The 19936-nt window shown below is 35.6% G+C and overlaps 1 pseudogene; it reads right to left on the bottom strand.

Annotated features, from left to right (window-relative positions):
* Positions 1 to 19229: 19229 nt before the first annotated feature.
* LOC132495248 (large ribosomal subunit protein uL24-like) lies at positions 19230 to 19667 on the bottom strand (annotated as a pseudogene).
* Positions 19668 to 19936: the final 269 nt, after the last annotated feature.

The following is a 19936-nucleotide window of genomic DNA, read 5'->3' as shown; positions in this document are numbered from 1 at the left end:
GGAAAAGGATAGATGTGAGTTTATTGTTATTATTGTGTGTAAATGTGAATTTTTGCAATTTGGCAATAGGGAATAGTACATGTGTATAATATATAATACTTCTTACAATTAAAAAAAACAGTGGGGGGAAGAAAGATTATTCTCCTCTCTATTTTAAAAATAATTTGTTTTCTCAGGCTAAACTACACTGGATTTTCCTACCTGTTTAAGCATGCAAATTAGGTAAAACACTTAACTGCACTTTATTGTGCTTCATTTTAACTTAGATCAGAAGAATTTTAATCAAAGCAGTACTGAGGCTTTAGGGGAAACTTAATTGTAGGAATGTTTGTAGTAATCTTAACTGGTCAAAATATATGCACTTCTTCATATTCAAAATCAGTTATTACTAGCTACTCTAGCAAATAAGTGATAATTTTATCCCATTTTTCAGGTGAACAAATACAAATGTTAAATGGCTTGCCCAGGGGCACAAATTGAATCAGTAGCAGAAGTAGGATTATAACTCCGAACTACTGACTCAAAGCTTAGTCCAATGAGCCGTGCTATTTCTCAAGTAGTAGGCATATTAATTGTCCCTCCAAGCAGGAAACAAAGCTCTAAGTGGAGTATGTTCCATCCAGAAGACCTATGCTACATAGTAGAGAGAACTACTTCTCTCACTTAAAAAAAAAAAAAAAAATACCCACCAAACTGTCAATCTCATCTTTTTGTAAGGAGGAAATATACATTATATATTCAAAAAGTAGTGCAAAATATATGTCATTAAAAGGCACTAAATTTTGTACTTGTAAAACCAGAAAGATGTTTTGATTTTATTTTTCAGCACTGACATTAGACCTGTGATACAGAGAAGAGTGAATCTTCAATATTAGATAAACACCTACATAATTCAGGAATCCATTTTCCCTTTGTGATTTAGGCTAATCATAGAAAAAAAGCAACTGTACAAATTTTATTTAATATTTGAATAGATGCTTTCCTGACTCATTTTTCTTACTTCAAGTCCACCCAGGTACATAATTTTTCTGACTCAATTTTAACTCTGCAGTTTTAAAGCCACAAATAAGACTATGTTGAAAGTAGAGATTAAGGAAAATTGCAAATTGAAAGTAAATGGTTCAACTTCCACTTCTGGCTATGATAGAATAGCTTATACTACTTTAACTCTCCTATTGAGAACAACTATTTAAAAGTATATACAACAATTGTTTGAAGTCACTAGACAGGAACTAAGGAAGCCAGCACTGGAGGGACCAAGATCCCAGAGAAGAGAAAACTATAATAAATTGAGCTCCACATTCACCTCAAATGTTCACTTATATATTTGCAGATTCATGGCATGGGTAATACAGGCTAAGAAAGTGTCATCCTGGGCTTATAGCAGTCTCACTGGAGTAGGGAAACAGATGTTAAAGCTTGAGTGTAACAGGGTAATTAGGATTTGAAAGACTAAGATCCAGAAGTTGAAAAAATTAGAGAGGAGGAAGCCCAGACTTCTGTGTGATTTCCCCTTACGGCATGTGCTGACTCTTAAACCGTGCAGGGTAAAATGCAGAGGAACAGCTTGGAGGTTAAAGAGTGAGCAGAGATTTTTGGCAGTCTTGGAGACCTTGGGAGACAAAGATGAAAATTTAGAGACCATCAAGGTGCAAGAGCCCAAGTAAACACCTCGGGATTTCATAAGAGAACCCAAGAAGTCTACTCCTTAAAAATTAAAGGCTATGCTTTAAGAGTTAGAACAAACTGGAAATTGATGATGCTAAAAGTCTGAAACCCAGCATCCACTGGAGTAATGTAATAAGTCCATACATTACATGACTGGGGCATATTAAATCCTTTCTGGAAAAAGATAACTTTATGTAGAGTCTGCAATTTTTTTACACACAATGTTCAGCATACAATTTAAAAATTACCAAGTATATAAAAAACAGGACCAAATGGAAATGCTAGAACAAGAAATTACAAGAACTAAAACAAATTGAAAGATGAGTTTTTAGTGGATTAGGCACATTAGAGAGAAGGATAGTGAACTAAGAGAGAAGGCTGTCAAAATTATTCAAATTTAAATATAGAGATTGAAAGAGGTAGAAAATACAGGAGAATAAGAGCTATGTGGAAAAGAGTTTAGAAGTCTGATATACCTGTACTTGGAGTCCCAGAAGGATAGAAGTGCATGAATTGAACAAAAGCAACATTTCAAATACTATTGGCAACTACTTTTAGAAAACTGATGAAAGACAGGAAGTCATAAATTCAAGAAGCTCCTCAACACCACAGGAGAAATACAAGGAAGCTATACCTAGAGCATCATAATCAAACATCTGAAAGACAATGATAAAAATAAATGTTGAAAGTAGTCAGAGAAAAAATGTAGGTATACATTACTTTCAAAGGAGCAAAAATAAGATTTAAGTCTGACTTTTTGATACAAACTATGGAATCCAGAAGACAATGGAATGTCATCTTTAAAGTTCTGAAAGAACATAATTCCCAACCCCAAATTCTTTTTTTTTTTTTTTTTTTTTTTTTTTTGTGGTATGCGGGCCTCTCACTGTTGTGGCCTCCCCCGCTGCGGAGCACAGGCTCCGGATGCGCAGGCTCCGGATGCGCAGGCCCAGCGGCCATGGCTCACGGGCCCAGCCGCTCCGCGGCATATGGGATCCTCCCAGACCGGGGCACGAACCCGTATCCCCTGCATCGGCAGGCGGACTCTCAACCACTGCGCCACCAGGGAGGCCCCCAACCCCAAATTCTATACTCACAAAATATCCATCAGAAAAGAATGTGAAATAAATACACTTTCAGACAAACAAAAGCAGAGAGAATTTGCTGCTAACAGATCTATAGTAAAAAAAAATCTAAAGGAATTTTTTTCAGGTTTACACATGGAACTGCAGGAAAAAAATTAAGAACACAGGGAAGGGTAAATTAGTAAATCTATACAAATAATAGTAGTAATGCATTATAGGATTTAAAATATATTCAGGATTTAAAGTATATGCAGGGGCTTCCCTGGTGGCGCAGTGGTTGAGAGTCCACCTGCTGATGCAGGGGACATAGGTTCGTGCCCTGGTCCAGGAAGATCCCACATGCCATGGAGCAGCTGGGCCCATGAGCCATGGCTGCTGAGCCTGTGCGTCCAGAGCCTGTGCTCCGCAACGGGAGAGGCCACAACAGTGAGAGGCCTGCGTACCGCAAAAAAAAAATAATAATAAATAAATATATATATATATATATATATATATATATATATATATATATATATATGCAGGATTAAAATAGATGACAACACTAAAAGTGTTATCGGAGAAGCGTAAATGTACTAATTTAAGGTAGACTGTAACAAGCAAAGGATGAATGTTGGAATCTCTTATTGATGATAACCAACAAAATAAAAAATATATAACTAATAATCTAATAGATGTGGCAAATGGAATAATAAACGCTTGATTAATCTAAAAGAAGATGGTATAATAGGAAACATATAGTAAGAAGGTAGATTTAAATCCAAATACAGCAATAATTACACTTAGTTGGATTAATACTCCAATTAAATGAAAAAGATGGTCAAAGTGGACAGAAAAACAATAACCAACTGTATGCACCTTATGAGATACACCTGAAATATAAGGACTCTTACATGTATAAAGTAATAGTTATGAAAAATATGAAATAATAACCAAAAGAAAACAATGTAATTATACTTATACCAGGCAAAGAATCTCTAGGGCAAAAAGTATTACTAGAGAAAAAAATGAGTGCTTCATAATGATAAAGGGATCAACAAGATTATAAACTTAAATTTTAATATAACTTACATAATAATAAAGTCTTAAATATGTAAATAATGATATTACAGATAAAAATGTTTCAGTAGTTTCTGTCTTTCTAGTATTAATACTTTGTTCATTTCATCTTGGTTGTCTAATTTGTTGACATACAGTGTTCATAGCATTCCATTATAATCTTTCCTATTTCTGTAAGATTGGTACAAATGGCCCATTTTTCATTTCTAATTTTAGTAATTTGAGTCTTCTTTCTCGGTTCTTTTTCTCTTTTGTTTTGATCAATCTAGCTAAAGGATTGCCAATTTTTTGATATTTTCAAATAATCGATCTTTAGTTTTGTTGTTTTTTCTCTATTTTTTCCCTACTTTATTTATTTCCTCTCTAATCTTTGTTTTTCCTTCCTGCTTGTTTTGGATTTAGTTTGCTCTTCTTTTTCTAGTTTCTTAAGATGGAAGTTTTGGCTATTTGAGATATTTCTTCTTTTTTAATCTAGGCATTTATAACTGTGAATTTTTCTCTGAGCACTTCTTTTACTGTATGCCATAAGTTTTAGCATGTTGTGTTTTCATTTTCATTCATCTCAAAGTATATTCTAATTTTCCTTGTGATTTTTTGATCCATTTATTATTTAGGAGTATGTTGTTCAATTTTCACATATTTATGAGCTTCTCAAATTTCCTTCTATTATTGATTTTTAATATTATTACATTGTGGCCAAAGGACACATATTATATGATTTCAATCATTTTAAATTTATTGTGGCTTCTTTTATGACCTAACATATGGTCTATCCTATTCCACGTGCACTTGAGAAGAATGTGAATTCTGCTGTTGCTGGGTGGAGTGTTCTATAGATGTATTTTAGGCCTAGTTGTCTTATACTGTCATGCACTTTTCGATTTTCTTGTTGATCTTCTCTCTCCATTATTGAAAGTAGGATATCACTGTCTCAAACTGTTGTTTTTTTTTTAAATTTTTTATTGGAGTATAGTTGATTTACAATGCTGTGCCAGTTTCAGGCATAGAGCAAAGTGAATCAGTCACACACATCTACACATCCACTTTTTTTTTTTTAAGATTCTTTTCCCATATAGGCCATTACAGAGTATTGAGTAGAGTTCCCTGTGCTATACAGCAGGTTCTTATTAGTTATCTGTTTTATATATAGTAGTGTGTATATGTCAATCCCAATCTCCCAATTTACCCCTCCCCCCATCCTCTGGTAGCCATAAGTTTGTTTTCTACATCTGTAACTCTACTTCTGTCAAACTGTTGTTTTTGAATTGTCTGTTTCTTTCTTGAATTCCACACGTTTTTTCTTCATGTATTTTGGAACTCTGCTGTGAGGTGCATATATATTTAAAATTGTTATGCCATTCTGGGGGATTGACTCATTTATTATTATAAAATGCCCTTCTTTGTCTCTAGTAACTGTTTTTGTCTTAAAATCTACTTTGTTGGATATTAGTATAGCCACTCTAGGTCTCTTTTGGTTACTAGGTCTCTTTGGGTACAGTAACCAAAGAGATTTTTTTCCTATTCTTTTACTTTCAACCTTTTTATTCTTTGAATCACACATGTCTTTTATAGACAGCATATAGTTGGATCATTTTTTAAAAATTCATTTTGCCGATATCTATCTTGATTCAAATGCTTAATTCATTCACATTTAATGTAATTACTGGTAAGGTAGGATTTCATTTACCTTTTTGTTTTTTGTGTTCTGTCTTATGCCTTTTTTCCCTTTCTGTATTCTTTTTTGTTAGATATTTCCTAGTGTATTACTTTAATTCCCTTGTTGTTTATTCTATTACATTATTTTGAGGGTTTTTTTTGTTTGTTTTGTTTTTTTTTAGTGGTTGCCCTTGGAATTACAATTAGCATACTAACTTAAAACAATCTACTTCAGATTATTACCAACTTAATTTCAATAATGTATAAAAACTTTGCTCCACTATAGTTCATTTTCCCACCCCAACTTTTGTGCTATTATTGTCATACAAATTATATTTGTATATATTAAGTCCATCAATGTGGTTTTATAATTTATGTGTATATCTTTTAATTCATACAGCGAAATAAAAGCATTACAAACAAAAATACATTTTTAATCTTTGTTTTTTGACAGTTTGACAATATGATTTGTCTGTGTAAATGGGTTAATCTCTTTATGTTTAACACACTTTGGGTTTGTTGAGCTTCCTGGACCTATAGATTAATATTTTGTATCAAATTTGGAAAAGATTCGGTCATTGTTTCTTTTTTTTTTTTTAAGAAGATGTTGGGGGTAGGAGTTTATTTATTTATTTTTGCTGTGTTGGGTCTTCGTTTCTGTGCGAGGGCTTTCTCTAGTTGTGGCAAGTGGGGGCCACTCTTCATCGCAGTGCGCGGGCCTCTCACTATCGCGGCCTCTCTTGTTGTGGAGCACAGGCTCCAGACGCGCAGGCTCAGTAGTTGTGGCTCATGGGCCTAGTTGCTCCGCGGCACGTGGGATCCTCCCAGCCCAGGGCTCGAACCTGTGTCCCCTGCATTAGCAGGCATATTCTCAACCACTGCGCCACCAGGGAAGCCCTGGTCATTGTTTCTTTAAATATTTTTTGTATCTCTTTCTCTCTTCTTCTGAGACTCCTATTATGCATATGTTGGTATTATTGATGGTGTTCCACAGATCTCTGAGGCTCTGTCCATTTTTCTTCATTAAGAAAAAAATTTCTGTTTCTCAGACTGGACAATTTCTATTTGACCTATCTTCAAGTTTGCCCATTCTTATTCTGTCAGCTCAAATCTGACCTTGAGCCCCTCTGGTGAAATTTTCATTTTGTTTATTGTATTTTTCAATTCCAAATTTTCTAATTGGTATATATATATATATATATATATATATATATATATATATGTAATTTCTATCTTTTTGTGAAAGTCTCTATTTGATGAGCCATCTTTCTCATACTTTAATTCTTTAGCTATGATTTCCTTTCATTCTTTAAACATGTTTATGGTAGCTGATTTAAATTCTTTGCCTAGTAAGATTTACATCTGAGATTCCTCAGAGGTAGTTTCCATTAACTGCTTTTTTCCCCTGTGTATTGGCCATACTTTCCTGTCCTAGCAAGTCTTGTAATTTGTTTTGCTGTTGTTGAAACTGGAGTTTTATATAATATAATGTGCTAACTTCATAAATTAAAATCCCCTCCTTCCAGGGTTTATTGTTGTTGGTGTTTGCTGTTGTTATCATTCCCAAGTTAATCTCTTTAAGTGTGTTGAAACAATGTGTCCAAGATTTTTCCAAGAGGATCTGTGTGTGTTTGTGTTGGGGCATGCCTTCAGTGCTCTGGCATTTTATGTCTGCCTTAGCCTTCATTTCCTATTTGCACAGGGCCTCTGGTTGTGCTAGTGGTGAGAGAATAGGGCCTTCCCTGGTCTTTCTGGGGCATGCACACAGTCGTGCACAAGCATGTGGCCTTCTAGATACCCAGGAATATGCTGGAGCTTTCCAAAGCCCACTATGGACATCTATTTTCCATAGTTCCCTTTTACATTTTTTGGCAAGCCACTTATTTTTCTCAAATGGTATCTCTGTTTTAAACAGCTATGATGTTAAACAATTGCTGCTGAATGTTTTTGACAGTGCCCTGGGGATAGAGCTCTCCTCATCAAGCAAACTCTGGGTTAGGTAAAATAAAGACAAGCCTCATGAATGGGGCTTTTCCAGGAAGCTTCCAGACAGGTCAAATAGTGACAATTGACTGAGGACTTCGGGGAGTTCCAAATCCATTCTGCCCTCTTCAGTGTCTACTAGGGTGCTTTTCACAGCTACTATGGTGTGAGGCTGCTTATTTTCAAGGCTACCTTGGATCTGGGGAGAGGGAAATCAAAATAGGGCAAGTTAAAATGTCACAAAGCTCACTGTTTTATCAAAATTCAATTGTTTTTCTTGAATAAATGCTCTTCAGATTTCTGTAAATCTCTGGTTTATTTCCAGACGTCTGAAGAATTTGATTTTGACAATTTTTAATAGTGTTCTTATTGCTTTTATAGGAGAGGAGATTTTCAGAGTGCCATTCCAAAAGTGCTTCTGTATTCTTAAAGTGAAATAATATACAGCAACAAAAATAATGAACAACTGCTTCATACAACCACAACTATGACTCTCACAGAAATAAGGTTGAGCCAAGGAAGCCAGACACAAAGAGTACATACCATATGATTTCATTTATATGAACTTCCAAAACAGTTAAAATAAGTCTGTAGTGATTAAATTCAGAATAGTGGTTATCTTTGGGATAGTTAACTGGAATGAGGCATGAGGAAATATCCTAGGATGTTCATATTGTTCTTTATTATCTTGACTTGGATGGTGGTTACATGGGTGTATTCATTTACTAAAATTCTCTGAGCAATACACTTTGTGAACTTTACTGTATGAATTTATACTCTCATAAAAACTTAAAAAATAAATAAAAGTAAATGGTTAACCTCAGGCCCTTCTTTAATTCTTAGATATAGATTCCCTTGCAGAGTTTTATGCCAAGAGTAAAAGGTTTCATATTCAGAGTTAAGAGATTCATATATGTGCCACTGAGATATAGGAATGATTTGTTTTTAATACTCTTGTTTATACTAATAACAGAAGCCTATATGTCTGCAATGCTCTATAGTTCTTAAGTTGCTTTCACATATCTTATCATCTGTACAATTCTTGAAGTTGCAGGTCAAATGTTATATTTTCCCTTGAGTAGACTCAGGTGTAGAGTCAGAATTTGTGAATAGCAGAGTAAAAATGGATACTTTTCATGTATTATTATTAGCTGATTATGCTTCTTTACCACACTTACATTTTTTTAGAATATTGATAGTCACCAACTTATCAATATTAGATGGGTGCCCAAGGTTTTAGAATTCTCTATTAAATCATTCTTAAAAGATGATATTAATCCTTGATTCTTTAGGTAATCCCAGGATTCTAGGAATAGACAGAATTTTAAACCTCCTCTTTTAAGTCTCTCTGTGAGATACAAGGGTATTTGTCATTCAGCTTAAACATACCTTATGGTGAGATTTCACAATGCTAATTCATTAAAATATCACATACTTTTTACAATAAGGAAGTTGTCCCATGATTATACTAAGTCTCTGTTTCTGCAGCCTGCTCTTTTTCAGCCTTCTACTCAAACATAGAATGATTGATCACAATCTATGATTCATTTCTAGATATTTGAGGAATATTAAGATCTACCCTCACATTAATGATCTTTTCCCTACTTCATTTAGGCTTTCCTCCTGTCATTTACTAAACATTCATATATTGGTTGAACTTCTCCCTGTCAGGAAGAAAGGGAGAAGTAATTGTCATTCTATCTATGCTATGAAGTTTTATCATTCTATCTATGCTATGAAGTTTTATTCTAGAAAACAGTACTCTGATTAAGACCTGGTCAGTGATCAATATAAAGGTTTTATTATTATTTTTATTGTTTCAGTTATATCATGATTACCAGATAATATTCTGCCTGTTTATGTAAATTTCTAACATCTATTTCTTTTATTTAGGGTATTTAATCTGCATTTGTCCCCATTAAAGGTCATTAGATTTGTGAAGATGACTAAGAATTTAATCATGTTTTCTTAAGTAATAGGCATGCCAGCTAACTTTGGCTAGTTTAATAAGTATATTCTCAACATAAATTCTGAAATCACAAATGAGAATAATAAATAAAGCAGGACCTACAAAGCTGCTATGCATTTGTGGATAGCTACTAGAAAGCCTTAATTTGCTTTTCAGGCAAATGAACAATAGCACACAAGTGAGAAAGTGCTATTTATAAAGAGAATAAGGGGCTATAGAAATTTATGTATGCTGTGGCAATTAAGTTCCAAATGGCTGATGAAATGCCACTCTCAGATCCCAAACAGAAATCAACTTTAGCTGGATTTTCTCTGCCCCTCATTTTGAGCAAAAAAATTACCTTCTCAATCACTTAAAAATGCAAGGCGGGGGGCGGGGGAGAGATTTCTCCTCCAATTATCTCTCTACAGCCTGATACCCTTTTCCCTCTCTGGAGCATACCTTTCCCATTATATCTACCAAAATACAGTATATACAATCTGTTCAGTTCCATGTCTGATATTAGTATCCTTTTGGACAAGTTTAGGAAAAAACTATAGATAGATGAAGTGAGTTACTGGTTAAGATATTGCTTCATTAGCTCAGTACAGCCTGAAAACAGTAAGCCGTCTCTCTTAAGCAATCTCAGTTCTTTCATTTTCTGCTCTCTCCTTGAGTCCAAACCCTTGAAATCACTGCCTTTTCTTTCTAGTTCAGTCTACCCCCATTCTCAAGCTGAGGGCAGATAAACCTTTTTGGAAAACCATATCGTTGAAGGTGCAGGGTCCTTTTCTGCCTGGATCAGTTTCAGGCTAAAGCTGAAGTTCTTGTAGGCATCTGAATGTTCAGTCTGTCCAGGGTCACTGGGATCAAACCCACAGAAATACTGTGATCAGGCTTCCTTCCTTTATTCTGGATGTGTGATAATATGCAGAGATTGCCTGAGCTCAGCTTTTCATTATCAGCCCTTCCTGAGTTTGTTCTTCACCTTCTTTTTTCATGTTCTTTACCATCTGAACCTAGAGTTTCTTAAAACCTTATTTCTTCCTAGCACCCCTGTGTAATCCACACTATGTTCCCCTCTTTCTTCCTCTAAACATATACAAACAATATCAATGACCTACCTGAGTGGGCCCCAGTTTCCAGCATTCAGGGATTACCACCACTTTGCTATGACCTCTCTACTTTTCTCATCAAATTATTAAATACCGTAAAGTAATAGTACAATTCACCTCAATTATACTTTAATCTCTCTCTCTGGACATAGATCCAGTTTGGGGGATGATGCCAAGGGTAATTTAGAGGATATCTGATAAGATGCACCACAGTAAAAGAGATTGAGAATGTACTTTAAGCTTTACTTATTTTAATTTTTTTGTTATAGAAAATGTTCAAAATATACCAAAGTAGAGGAATACTATATTGAACTCTCAGGTATCCATCACCCAATTTCTACAATTATAAGTTATTTTTTAAATATATTTTTGGCCACTGTATAATATTAAAATTGCTTTCTCAAAGATTATTATCCCCAATGACCAATCTGTTTTTTATTCTAAATCTGGTCCTGAAACCAAACTAAAACACAGGAAAAAAAGAAAAACAAATGAACTGAATACAGAGGGATATCTCTTTTATATTATCTTTACCACATAAAGCAAGTTGCAACATAAAGTGTCTTATAAATTCTCCCTTGAAACAATGGCTGAAGGGAATTCTAGATTATTGGAGTTTGCTTTTGTTTTATCACACTAGTGTTGTCATAGTTACCCTACAATGTATTCTTCAATGAAACATCTGGACAAAAGATAGAATCAGTTTCAATCTAGGCAGGTTAGGGTCTGGGGATATCTATTTATGAGGAAGTATTAACAGCTGCAGCATCTCATCAATAAGAGGGAAGAAGTTTTCAAAGAGCTAAAGTAGTCTGGTTTATACCACCTCTAGGTAATGGAAGAATCTGACAAAGCTACAAAGAGTAGTTAGCCATCACTGTGTTTCCAGTGATTCACATGATGACAGTGAATCAAATGATATTTAGTGGAAACCTGTCATGAGGATAGTTTCCTTCATATCTTTATTGATGAGATAAAAGAATTCAGAGCATACTGTTAGACTCATAGTGAACTGAATTAGGTGGTTTGCTAATATCCTAGGGCCCAGAGAGAAATAACCTTGAAAGTTGGTAAAATGTTAGTCTGAAAACAGGGTGTGGAATCAGAGGTGACAAATAGAAGGTGAGGTTTAAGTACAAAGAAACTCCCATAAATTCAGTTTGAAAGATAATTCTTCCACTATGCTTTTCATTTGATGGACTTGCACTAAAACAATGTATCCATATGGATCTTTAAAAAAAACTTTAAAATTCTGTATACAAAATGGAGGAGTCTCCAAGATGAATGGCACAATCAACAAAAGTAGAGAAAATTTTAGCTTACAAAATAAGATTTAAAAGGTGTAAAGTATGTTCTGAAGAATGCTATGGTCTGAATGTGTGTGTCCCCCACAAATCCATATGTTGAAATCCTAACCCTCAAAGGTGACTGTATTAGGAGGTGGACTGTATGTGAGGTCTTAAGTCATGAGGGTGGAGCCCTCATGAATGGCATTAGTATCCTTATAAAAGAGGTTCCAGAGATATCCTTAGCCTCTTCCACCATGTGAGGATACAATGTCAAGTCTGTGACCCAAAAAGGGCCCTTGATCAGCCAGGCTGGCACCCTGATCTCGGACTTCCAGGCTCCAGAACTATGAGAAATAAATTTCTGTTGTTTATAAGCTACCCAGTCTGTGGCATTTCGTTATAGCAGCCTGGGCAGACTAAGAGAAGGAAAATACAGAATGGTCTATTTTGGTGGGTTGTTTTTTTTTTTTTTTTTTTTTTTTTTGGTATGTTTAGAAAAGATTAAAAAGAAGAGAAAGATTTAAAGGAGCACACATTCTATTTGGGCATAATTCCCTTACTCTCAGGTAAAGGAACAAAAATAAGTAAAAAGTGTATTCTACTTAGTTCTCTTTCCAAAGTGTAGCTTTGACGTTGTACTTTTTAGTAGAAAGAGTCCACTGGCAATGAAGCAGATAGTTTTATTTATTTACTTATTGATTTGGTGGGTTTTTGGTTTTTTTAATTGAATCATAATTGACATATAATATTATATTAGTTTCAGGTATACACATAGTGATTCCATATTTTTATATATCATGAAATGATCACCGTAAGTCTAGTAACCATCTGTCACCGTACAAAGTTATTATAATATCATTGACTATATTCCCTATGCTGTACATTACATCCCCATAACTTATTTATTTTATAACAAGAAGTTTGTACCTATTAATCCCTCTGACCTATTTCACCCATCCTTTGTCCCCTCTCCTCTGGCAACCATAGGTTTTTTTCTGTATATATGAGTCTGTTTCTGTTTTGTTCTTTTGTTTTGTTTTTAGATTCCACATATAAGTGAAATTATACAGTATTTGTCTTACTGTGTCTGACTTAACTTCAACTAGAATAATACCCTCTAGGTCTATCCTAGTTATCGCAAATGGCATGAATTCTTTCTTTTTTACTGTTGAGTAGTATTCCATTGTATATATACCACATCTTCTTTATCCATTCATCTACTGGTGAACACTTAGGTTGTTTCCATATCTTGGCTATGGTAAACAATGCTGCAATGAACATGGGAGTACATATCTTTTTGAATTAGTGTTTTTGTTTTCTTCAGATAAATACCAAGAGCTGGAATTGCTGGATCATATGATAGTCATATTTTTAATACAACTCAGTACTGTTTTCCATAGAGGCCACACTAACTTACATTCCCACCAATAGTGCATGAGGGTTCCCTTTTCTTCACATCCTCCCCAATAATTGTTATTTGTTGTCTTTTTGATAATAGCCATTCTGATGAGTGCAGTGTGAAGGTGTGAAGTGATATCTCATTGTAGGTTTCATGTGTATTTCCCTGATTATTAGTAATGCTGAGTATCTTTTCATGTGCCTGTTGACCATCTGTCTGTCTTCTTTGGAAAAATGTTTATTCAGGTCCTCTGCCCATTTTTCAATTGTTTTTTTTTTTTATATTGAGCTGTAGCAGTTCTGTATATATTTTGGATATCAATCCCTTATAGGATATATCGTTTGCAATTATCTTCTCCCATTCAATAGGTTGCCTTTTTGTTTTGTTGATGGTTTCTTTTGCTGTGCAAAAGTTTTTTAGTTTGATGTAGTCACATTTGTTTACTGTTGCTAGAAGATAGTTTTAACTGACCTTTCACTCTCCCCAGCAGCAAATGGTTGCTTATGACTAGGGCCCTAACGGAACAGATTCTCTGGGGTGGCACAGTCCTTCCCTGTCCTGTACCCTAAAATGTCATATGTTCACATAGCTCAAAATTTTCAAAATATGTAAAAAGGAACAAAGTGAAAAAGTGAAAAGTTTTGCTCTCACCCTGTCCACCATTTACATAGCTCTCACACACACACACAGAGTGCCATAATCAGTTGTTATTTTCTTATATGTTCTTGCAGAGTTTCTTTATACATCTTTTTTAAAAAGTAGCATACAACATATCCTGTTTTATCGATTACTTTTTTTTTTGCTTTTAACAATACATCTACATATTAATGATCAATACTAGAGAGATCCTCACTTTTTTAAAGTCACTGTGCAGTACTTTACACTGTAAATGTTCAATGACTTTTTAACCATTCTCCTATTGATGAGCATGTGAGTTGTTTCTAGTTTTTATTTCAAGCAATACAGGCCTGGATAATGTTACACATAATGTCATTTCACATGTGGGCAAATATATCTGTAGGATAAATTCCTAGAAGTGCAATTGTGAGTCAATGGGTATATGCAGTTTCAATAAACACTTCAAAATTTTCTTTCATCAGAGTTGTACCAATTTCAACTCTCCCTAATGTAAGAAAGGGCCTGTTTTCCTATAAGCAATAAAATGTATTATCAAGCTCTTAGACCATTGCCAATCTGAAAGGTGATAATATCAGTGTAGTTTTAATATGTATTTCTTTTCTTACGAGTGGACTTGATCATCTACTTATGTTTACAGGCCATTTAGATTTTCTTTCTATGACTTGAATTATATATCTCTGCCTATCTTTCTATTATATGGTCGGTCTTTTATTGGTATCTAGTAGTTCCTCATATGTTAGGGAGATTAGAATTCATCTGTAATGAGTTTCCCAGTTTGTAACTTACTTTTGACTTTGTTTATAGTTTTATATGTCATTAAATTTATTATTTTCTTTCATGCATTCTAGATTTTCAGTCATAAGGACCTTCTCCACTGAAATACTAAAAAGGAACTTCCTGTGACTTCTTCTAATACTTATATGCTCTATTTTGTATGAACATCTTTCATTCACTTGAAATGTATCCTAGTTGTACTAGAGTATGGTATGTGGTACGAATCCAACATCTTTTCTCCACAGGTAGTCTGCCATCATTTATTGAGGTGTTTACCTCTTCACCACTGATTTGAAATGCTATATTTTTCATATATTGAATTGCGGTATGCACTTGGAATTATTTCTGGACTTTGTATAATATTCTATTAGTCATTTTATCTAATGATGAACCAGCACCACACTATTTAAGTGTCCAGGTTTTTATGTTTTAATATCTGATAGTGCTAATTTGCCCTCATTGCCCCTTTTTCCCCTCAGTTGTGTTGCCTATTTTTTTTTTTTTTTTTTTTTGCTGTACGCGGGCCTCTCACTGCTGTGGCCTCTCCCGTTGCGGAGCACAGGCTCCGGACACACAGGCCCCGCGGCCATGGCTCGCGGGCCCAGCCGCTCCGCGGCATGTGGGATCCTCCGGGATCGGGGCACGAACCCGCGTCCCCTGCATCGGCAGGCGGACTCTCAACCACTGCGCCACCAGGGAGGCCCTGTGTTGCCTATTTTTGATTAATTATTTTTCCATATAAACTTTATGATCACTTTGCCTTGTTCCAAAAACCCCACTGTCAATATTTTTCTTATTGGGCTCATGTTGAAATTATAAATTAACTCAGAAAGAATTGACATCTTTTTGGTATTTACCAACTAGGTACATCTTCCCTTTGTACAAAATTTCTTATATGTTTTCCAGTAGTGTTTTAACATTTCTTATTAAGTTTATTAATGCGACTTTCATCTTTTTTCTTTTTTAAATGAGTACTTGAATCCATTATATATTCATGCCGTTTGTTGTCTTTTGTGTATTAATTTTGTGCCCCACTACCTTGCTAAATAGATTTTTGGTTGAATCTCTTGAGTTTTCTAGGTATGTAATCATAATACTTAGCTGTATGAATCCTAATGGATGCTGTGGAGGAGGAGAAATTGTGCTTTTCAGTTTAGTGCATGGAAGTTCCTTCTGACAAATCTCAAGAATGACAAATATGGACATATTATGGACTCTCTGATACTCTAGACCAGATCAGGTAATGCCCAGTATTCAAAAGCTGTAGAATCATTTTAGGAAAAATTTACTGGAATAAGGATTGTTTTCAAACAAATAATTCATTATTATCTTTTTGTTTTGTTTTGTTTTTTGTTTTTTTGTTTTTGTTTTTGTTTTTTGCGGTACGCGGGCCTCTCACTGTTGTGGCCTCTCCCGTTGTGGAGCACAGGCTCCGGACACGCAGGCTCAGCGGCCATGGCTCACGAGCCCCACCACTACGTGGCATGTGGGATCTTCCCGGACCGGGGCACGAACTCGCGTCTTCTGCATCGGCAGGCAGACTCTCAACCACTGTGCCACCAGGGAAGCTCCCATTATTATCTTAATCTCAGTTATCATAATTGTCATCACATGTTACATGTAAATATAACTTGTATTGAAAAATTAACTAATATAAAACTACCTATTTGTTACCACCATTGTTATTACCAAAAATTTCAAAGATATCTCTAGGATATCCATGTAAGTTTCAATGGAGTTTAATACAATATGGCAAAGAAAAAAATCCAGTTGTATTCAACTAACTGTCCATCAGTCTTGCAGTAGAATTTGTGGTTAAGTAGCTTAAATGAGTTGCTTGGTTTGTGATGGGCACAGAAAATCCTCCTTGCTGAAGTTACTAAACCCTCCTCACCTAACAATGATATCCTCTGTTGACCTTCAGGGCATGGTGTCTCATTTGTTTAGTTTGGCCTTTTATTCGACTTTCATTGACTTTGTGGCCAAGCCTGTTTACTTTGTTTGATATGTTAACCCAAATATGTAGGTGAACTCAACCATTTAGTGATGGGCATGTAATTTTTAATAATAACACTTATTTTATTTGATAACAGAATGCAATTTTCACTAGTAAATGGAGAAGCAAATGTTTGACTTTTGAGTAATAGCTTGTTATCTTTTAGAGGAGTTATCCAACTGTCTCTTGCTAGGAAACACAGACTTCTGGTTGCTGAATTCCTGCCAACTTTTTTTTTTTGTATATACAATGTTCAACCTTAGATTAGATATATACAACCTAAGGTCTTCTTAAAGTGCTTGCTAGGATATTAGCACCTTTTAGTGCTAGTTTCTGGAGAGCTGCAGCTGTCACCCAAGTCTTAGTACTGAGCTAGCCATAATAACATGAAATTTGGTGTGTTGAAGAATCTTCTTATTTGAGGTACATCACAAGTTGTCCATATTAGAAAAAATATACACAATCATATCATACTGGGCTGTATGCCAATGAATATAAAAGATGTGCAATAGAGGAACCAAAGACTGTGAATGTGTAGATTTTTACCTGTTGGTACTGAAATCCTGATTTGGTCTAGTAAATTCAACTTTATTGGCTTGTTTCTGCTTTGGTTGAATCTCAATATTTTACCTCTCATCTACAAAATTCTCTAAAAATAAAGCCAAGATATAAAATGCTTTTAAAATTCTAAATAAGTTTTATATAAATTTCAGTTTTCTCTGAGACACTACTTCTAAAATAAAACCAGTGAAACTTCAGAACAAATAACATGAAGAACTGACATCTTAAGTCACTATTCTGTGTGCACTGAGAGATGCTGGCACTTGGAATACTCTCATCATGCAAATCAAAACTACAATGAGGGGCCTCCCTGGTGGCGCAGTGGTTAAGAGTCCGCCTGCCGATGCAGGGGATACGGGTTCGTGCCCCGGTCTGGGAGGATCCCATATGCCGTGGAGCGGCTGGGCCCGTGAGCCATGGCCGCTGGGCCTGCGCATCCGGAGCCTGTGCTCCGCAACGGGAGAGGCCACAACAGTGAGAGGCCCGCATACCGCAAAAAAAAAAAAAAAAAAAACTACAATGAGATATCATCTCACACCGGTCAGAATGGCCATCATCAAAAAATCTAGAAACAATAAATGCTGGAGAGGGTGTGGAGAAAAGGGAACACTCCTGCACTGCTGGTGGGAATATGAATTGGTACAGCCACTATGGAGAACAGTATGGAGGTTCCTTAAAAACTACAAATAGAACTACCATATGACCCAGCAATCCCACTACTGGGCATATACCCTGAGAAAACCATAATTCAAGAAGAGTCATGTACCAAAATGTTCATTGCAGCTCTATTTACAATAGCCAGGAGATGGAAACAACCTAAGTGTCCATCATCGTATGAATGGATAAAGAAGATGTGGCACATATATACAATGGAATATTACACAGCCATAAAAAGAAATGAAATTGAGTTATTTGTAGTGAGGTGGATGGACCTAGAGTCTGTCATACAGAGTGAAGTAAGTCAGAAAGAGAAAAACAAATACTGTATGCTAACACATATATATGGAATCTAAGGAAAAAAAAAGTCATGAAGAACCTAGGGGTAAGACGGGAATAAAGACACAGACCTACTAGAGAATGGACCTGAGGATATGGGGAGGGGGAAGGGTAAGCTGTGACAAAGTGAGAGAGTGGCATGGACATATATACACTACCAAACGTAAAGTAGATAGCTAGTGGGAAGAGCCGCATAGCACAGGGAGATCAGCTCGGTGCTTTGTGACCACCTAGAGGGGTGGGATAGGGAGGGTGGGAGGGAGAGAGACGCAAGAGGGAAGAGATATGGGAACATATGTATATGTATAACTGACTCACTTTGTTATAAAGCAGAAACTAACACACCATTGTAAAGCAATTATACTTCAATAAATATGTTAAAAAGAAAAAATAGGGGGCTTCTTTTGGTTTCAAGTGTGAATTACTTATATAAATGTCCCTTTAGAATCTGTTTATGTAGAGACTATACGGGATGTTAGAAAATGTTTTCACTTATTTCACAGGCCTTTTGATTTGCTAATATACTTAAGTTTCAATATTCAAAAGTCATTCATGTAACCTTTTCTTTTATTGATGTGGTTTTGAAAAGTTTCAGGTACCTATGTGCAAATGCTTCTCAAGAACATTTCCTTGTCTCTGGGGTGTGCTATGACTTTTACTCTCTCTTTGTCTTTTTCTGGATTATTTTTAAAACATAGTGGTTTTCAAACATAGTGCATGTTTCAGAGAAAAGAAGAAGACTTGGAGAAAGCAGAGGTAGAACCAAGCCCATGTTTCTTCACATGGCCAGCAGAAGGGCAAAGGAAGGCCTTCTCTACTATTTTATGATAGACCAAAATAAGAGAACAGTTTAATAAAAAGGTCCCTAATTTTATTCCTGGAAGTCTTTGATTATCTCAGTCTTCTGGCCCAAACTGATAGCAAATCAACAAGCAAGAACTTGAAACAATTTCTCATCCTTTTGCACAGTGGGAGTATGGGGCAACTGGTAGGGTTAGGGAGTTGGGTTTTTTTTTTTTTCTTTCATTTTAGCAGGTATTAATGAAGGTTGTATATAAATTACTTTATTCCCACATCTTCTCAATTGTTTCTTCCCTTCTTAGGCCCTTTTCCTCTCCTACTTGGCAAGATTTAGCTTTTCATCCAGAGATCTTTTTGCAACCTTTGTTTACTTTTAGCCTGGTGATAATCACCTTGCTGGGTTGAATGACCACATGGACAGTTGTGCCACTGGCTTCTCCTGCTGCACACGTCCAGTGTAGATGATACATTTCTTCCTGTAAACTTGAACTGCTTTGCCAATTTGCTGACCTTTGTAGTGTCCTCACACAACCTGAACGTCATCATCCTTTCAGATGGACATGGGTTGGACATTGTACTTCTGTCTCAGCTCTTTGGAAAGAGGGAAAGACATACTCTTCCTGCGAAAGTGGGAAAGTGAGTTGAAATGCTTTTTTATGGTTCTTGCTCTGGTCACAAGTCACAAAGGGATTGAACTTCATTTTGGCTGTTGCTGCTTCAGTAATGACCACAACAGGGAAGTGAAGATGGAGTTTTCAGAGAAGTTTCTCTAACTGCAATCTCTTCATTTGTTTGAGTGTGCAGTTCTGCCTTTCTAATCTCTGGTCAGCCTTTTGCCTGACCTACTCGGTGTTTTTCCTTTGAAAAGCTGGGATTTATAATTTTCACACGCTTGGAATCCTAGTCAGGCATTTAGTTGCCCCTTTTAAAATTAAGGTTTGGTTTAATCTTTTTTGTTGCTGTTGCTGGT

This window comes from Mesoplodon densirostris, chromosome 8 (assembly GCF_025265405.1).
Source record: "Mesoplodon densirostris isolate mMesDen1 chromosome 8, mMesDen1 primary haplotype, whole genome shotgun sequence".
NCBI lineage: Eukaryota > Metazoa > Chordata > Mammalia > Artiodactyla > Ziphiidae > Mesoplodon > Mesoplodon densirostris.
Note: the sequence above shows the minus strand (reverse complement) of the source record. Positions and strands in the feature narration are given on the sequence as shown.